The sequence below is a fragment of the Cariama cristata genome, unplaced genomic scaffold, assembly GCF_000690535.1.
Source record: "Cariama cristata isolate BGI_N322 unplaced genomic scaffold, ASM69053v1 scaffold18251, whole genome shotgun sequence".
Classification (NCBI taxonomy): Eukaryota; Metazoa; Chordata; class Aves; order Cariamiformes; family Cariamidae; genus Cariama; species Cariama cristata.
The window spans coordinates 29,493-35,286 of record NW_009601853.1 but is presented as its reverse complement, the minus strand read 5'-3'; positions in this window follow the sequence as shown (position 1 = coordinate 35,286).

The following is a 5,794-nucleotide window of genomic DNA, read 5'->3' as shown; positions in this document are numbered from 1 at the left end:
ACATGTTTCACTTTGCAATTGAGTCAGTTCCTATGGCTCTGTCATTTCTACAGGTGCTTTGGTAAGCAGTGTGTAACAGGGTACTTAAAGAAATCAGTTTGGGTTACCTCAAATACTAGAGGGGTTTCTTTTTTTTTTTTTTTCCTATGCTGCATCACTTTCTGGTTTCAGGCCCTTCCATTCATCCTAGAAAATTTTACTGAGACATGGACCTCTGAGGATATGGAGGCAAATACAAAATGAGAGGAAAAAAAATCAGGCAGGTTTTATCAAAAGTAGATCACATTAGACTAATTTAATATCATTTTAATAGGAAAACAGAGAGGAGCAGAGGAGCTAATCTATCTAGGTTCAAACAAAATATTGCATACAGAGCCTGATGGGAAATCAGTCTTTCAGTAGAGATTCTGGGAAGAGTCTCTATTGAAGGAGTTGAAGGAGTTACAAAATGGATGTGGATCCAGTTAAAGGGAAGGTTGTACCAAACGAAGTTATCAGCCTAAAGAGCAGTGCTGGACCGGGCTGCTCAGGGACCAGCTTTGGGGTCTTCATGGAAAAGTTAGGTGTGTGCTTACGACATGGGGGATATTACGAAGTTAGAGAGTATTGCCAGTGCTGAGGGAGTCCAGATTTCCATACTGGAACTGCTGAAATGGATACCAAAATAAAACAGGGTCTGGCCACAAGAACTTCTGCCTCGCTTGCTTGTCCTGGGCTAAACCCGTGACTAGATTTGGGTTCAGGAATGACATTTTTCCCAGGAAGAGACAGATCAGAGATGTTTTCTCTGTAGCATGGGAAATGGTCTGGTCCCCAGACTATGTGAATGTCACAGGAGAAGACAGCAATGCCAAGGGCAGTCAACGCTTTGGGGTTCAGCCTCGCAACAAGTCCCCGTGGAGGTGGTTAAGTGCAGATGATCACCCTCCAATGACTTAGGCAGGGATCCCAGATCCATGGGCTCTGAGCCACAGGAGACTGGATCCGGCCATCCCAGGGATCCCGGAGATGGAGCTGCCCTGGGGTGCTGTCTCCCCAAGCCCCGGGCTGGGTGTGCTGTTTGAATACGGCAGCAATAAACGCCAGCCCGACGGCATCCCATCCTTTGGTCCACAACACTCAGGGTGGACTAATATGATACAGCACTTTTTAATTATTAGATCACCAACTTCAAATAAAAGACATATTAAACCTTCCAGGAACAGATGCAGCTTTAAAGTTTGGCTTTAAATTAAATTAAAAAAAAAAAAAGAATCCCAAAAGCTAGTTCAGTGCTGCTTCTCCGTGTGCTTGAAAATCAGAAATGGCTTTGCCATCTCATACTGCTTCTGTTTGTCCATTCTTCCTGTCTCTGTTTTCATGTTTTCATTTTTCTATGGCTATGTGGAACACATTTCTCAGTTAAGTACTTGCTTTTGAGAGTTGTTGCCATAACAACCGTTTCATTCCACGATATGCACACTATCTCTGAAATACAGAATTTCTCCTTAAAGGAGCATGTGCCACACACATCAAAGAGGAATATGGACTCATTATTTTTACATTATTTTGTGGGCAAATAGATGTTTTCCAATACAGTTTTTTTAAACTCGATTTTCTTGTTCAGTGGAACTATATTTTTTTCAAGCGTTCCTACCTTATAGTATAATTTTTGCCTGAAACCCAGAACATTAGGAGACAAGAATCTTTATTGTAGTTTCTTTTCTCCAAAGGTCTGAGAGAACTGTGCTGCAGTTAATGCATTTAAAAGCCATCTTATTAGACAGAAAAATTATGTAAATAAAATCTATTAAAAATGCACAGTTCTTGAAGTAAAACCTCTATTTTACTGTGCAAATTGGTGGTAGAAGGAGGGAGAGAGCCAAGAATAGTCAGGTTGCTTCATTTTTTAGTATCTTGCTTTTCCTGGTCTCTGCAAGGGGCATTACGTGTGCAACTGAACTGCAACTCTTTCCAAAAAACCGACCCTCCCAAACATTTCTGTGTCTGAAAGGTCAGAGAAACAGAATTTTGCATATGGGAAGGACCTCAGTCCCGAGGCTCCCATCAGCTGCCAGTTCCCTCCTGGGCAAGGAGTGGACGAGCCATGAGCTGACCCGGAGCCATGGGGTGTTAGGGACAACTTTGTTTTCAGCCAGAGGACTTGGCATGCCCAGGTGATTCAGCTTTACCTTTTTGGCATGTGCTCTGGGGCGGTGGTGCTGGGACTTTGCTATGAACGGAGACATGGCCATTTCTTCTTGAGGGAAGCCCCCTCCCAAGGAAACCAAGGTGGGCTCTGGCGCTGAGCCGAGATCTGAGCTTGCAGATGGCTTTTCTGTTGAACAGTGTTGCCTGTGCTTGGATGAGACCATGGAGACAGAGGCATGCCAAAATATGCCGCTCAGACACATGAGTCCTTAGCGCATGGTTTGCTTACTGCAGAGGCATGAAGCCGTAAGCACCAAAGTGAATTTTAATTTATATAAATTTCTAGGACCCTTAGGAAAGTCAACCTTTAGACTACAAACTCAGGGAGATCACAGGCGTAAGAGCTCTGCAGCACTGCATCCTATGCCCTGTGCTGGAGAGCTGGGGTTGGTGGATGGCTCAAGCTCCTTCTGCTTGAAGGATGGATGTGGTCCTATGGCCCCAGCATTTGCTGACCACTGGAGCTATGTCCATGGTCACAAAGGAAGGTCATTGATGGAGGACAGTGGTTCTCACAACCCAATACACCTATTACATCCATTTCTTCCCCCACCACAGATGATGGACACTGCTTGGCACCACAGTGCCATCACGCTCCTCCCGCATCAGCGTCATGTTGCAGAGCTCTCCAGTCACTGCTGCCAGTCCCTGTGAAGGAGCCGTCACAGCCCATCGCCGTCTTGCCGTGATGATCTTGCACCCTACAGCATCACTGTCATGATGTAGTGACACCCCTGCCACAGCACACACCCACTGCACGGTTGCACCCCAGGGCCACGTCAGAGTCAGCCGGCGTCACAGCCTCTTGCCATGACAGGGCTATCAGCCCGCATTACACTCAGGAGGGGGGAAGCTTGAGTGCAGCTCCTGCTACATGACCCAACAGCATGGACAAAGCAATATTTCCCGAGATCCTAAAGCCATTTACCTTCCTGTTGCACCAAAACCTCTTTCGAGCCACCAGCACAGCCTGCTCCCAGACCTGCTCCCCCTTGGAGTGGAGCATCCAGGAGAGGCAGGCAGGCGCTGGAACAGGGACCTGTAGTTCACAGCAGTGCGTATTTTAACTCACATTTACAGGCTGAAAATCCCAGGAATGGAAGGATGCAGTAGCTAAAAATGCTGCCAGGACAGGAGCTCTTCAATAGGACAGAGAAGTGCTTAAAAGGTGCCTTGCTCTGCAGGTGGTGGGTGCTGTGGAGGGGAGGGCAGCCAGAAAACACCTTTATTTATTTTTATACCTTGACTGGTCCTGCTTCCAGTTCATGCAGGCAAAGATGTGTGAATCGGTACCCCATGCCCTGGGGAAGAAGTTGGTTCCATCACTCACTTGTGGCCTCTCCCTGCAAAATCAGTTGTAGGCAGAGATGCTGGATTTTATAGAAATCACTTAATAAGAGAGAGACCGTGGAGAGAAACCAGACCTCCAGGTCAGAGCTGAGGGCACCTCATTGGGCTGGGGGAGAGCAAAAGTCAAGTTCCAGGGCCATGAAAGATGCAGAATAACTGCAGCAGGAGCACTCCCTATGCAAAAAATTTCACACAGGGTCTGCACTAGGGCAGGGGGTCTGCACCCCACACATGACTTGGGACAGATCCAGTTTGTCAGCTTTGTAGTGAAACCTCCCAAGGGTTTTGTGCGGTCCTGGTGTGGGAGAGAGGAAGGGGTCCTGCTCGTCCTTCAGGACTCAGGGAGCCCACTTGGTCCCCAGGATGTACAGGAGGTGCCATAGACAGAAGCAGGTCTGAGTCCATCAGGTAACCAGCAGCAGAAGTGTTGGGAGACTGGGGGATGGAGGCATCAACAGGAGGCAGTGAAAGTTCAGTCATTTATCAGAAAACACGCTCTTTTTAAGGGCCACATCACAGGTCTCTCTGGAATGCAAGTTCAGTGTGTAGTTTCTAAATGTCTGTCTCACAAGACCCACAGCATCCTTCCGACCGCCTGTGAGCTGCCAGGATCGGAGACCTCTGTAAGAGGCTACTGGAGATCTCCTTTGCAATGGATACAGGATAAAAGTGACAGATTTACTCTTTGAAATCAAACTTCCTTTGCACTGATGGGCTGCAGGGATTTCTCAGTCCGGGGTCCGACAGCACTGCAGGAACTGGCTGCTGGTCCTGAGCGAGCCCCAGCGCTGTAGGCAGATCCCTCGCTCTGCAATTAATGTTCTGCAGCATCTCATCCCTGACGGATCCCAGGGCCACCGTCCTCTGTGACTGCCGGTCACTGGCCAGTGGAGACCGTGGTGTCCCTGAGCACCCCGGCAGTCATCACCCCTTTGGAGGCACAACCACCTCCTCCAGCAGCCTGAGGTGGAGCCGCCTCCTCCAGCAGCTCACCAAAGGCTGCTTTGAACCGTCTGCCAGCATGAACATTGCATTGATTTATTAATGAAGGGTGTTCAAACACACATGTTTGTGAGCTCTATGAAATAGCCTTTAGCTTCTGCTGATTACTCATGTTTTACATCAGACTGATGTTTTCTAGATGCATTTCAATCAATAAAATGGCTTTTTTAGCACACATTACCGCTTGCCTTTGGCTAACCAACCATCGCATTTCTTTTCAAGTGCCCATTTGCATCAAACTAACCCCAAAGATTCATCATATCTCCTTTGACTGTCACCTGAGCTTACACAAACATTCCCATTTAGGTTTCAAAATGCCTTGCATGCTCCAGCTCCATTTCTGAGTGCTTCAGACAAGATGTTGGATGTGTTGTGTCATTCATGTCAGAGAGTTATTCTCCACACAACTCTCCTTGCAACTGCAGCATGAATATTCAAGCTTACTCTTCTCCCCAGACTCAATGCTAGCCTACCCTACAATTTTGGGGTCGAGGCAGCTCAAAGAGGTAAACGCAAGCAGCAAGCGGAAAGCAGGGGAAATATTTTGACTGAGCACATGTAGAGTTGTGTGCTGCCGTGCTGCCGTGGTTTCACCACTTCTGGTACCCATGGTGGCTGTTTCCAGGTCAGCTCAAATTTGGCCCCAAGAGCTGCTTTCATCTCCTTCACTCAGCACAGGCATGATAACGTATGTTCATTTATTGCATCCAAGGTTTTCATTGCAAAGCAACTGTTATGGTATCTGAGTGACCTTTAGAAAAACAGTAGCAATAGAGATACGTTATTTGACTTTGGATCACTTCTTTGAATAGCCGGCAACCCTTAAGATTTGCCATTATATTAATATGTGGCAAATGGCTCTGCTCCTAAAGCAGCATAATTGTCCTTTTGATCATCATTCCGATCAGTCAAGCCAAACCCAAGCATCCTTGCCACCAACTATCTTTTTAATGCTCCAGCTGCACTTTTATTGTTTAGGTCATTCTGTCCAAACCTGCAATTCCACTTTTCACTGGAAGGGCATACAGCATTTTGCATGTTTTAAAGGACCATTCTTTGTTGGTAGTAAAATGCACACTGTTAAATAACACAGCTGTTGTCTTCATTTGTTCAGTAGTAAAATGAAAGCAAACGTTAATGCAAGGAAGGGCGGGGGAAGGGCCTTCTTCTGCTGACGTTGCTTCCACACGCACACTATGGACCAGCTTTTAAGTCCAGTATTTCCTCATTTAGATGCTGACTTTGGTGAATT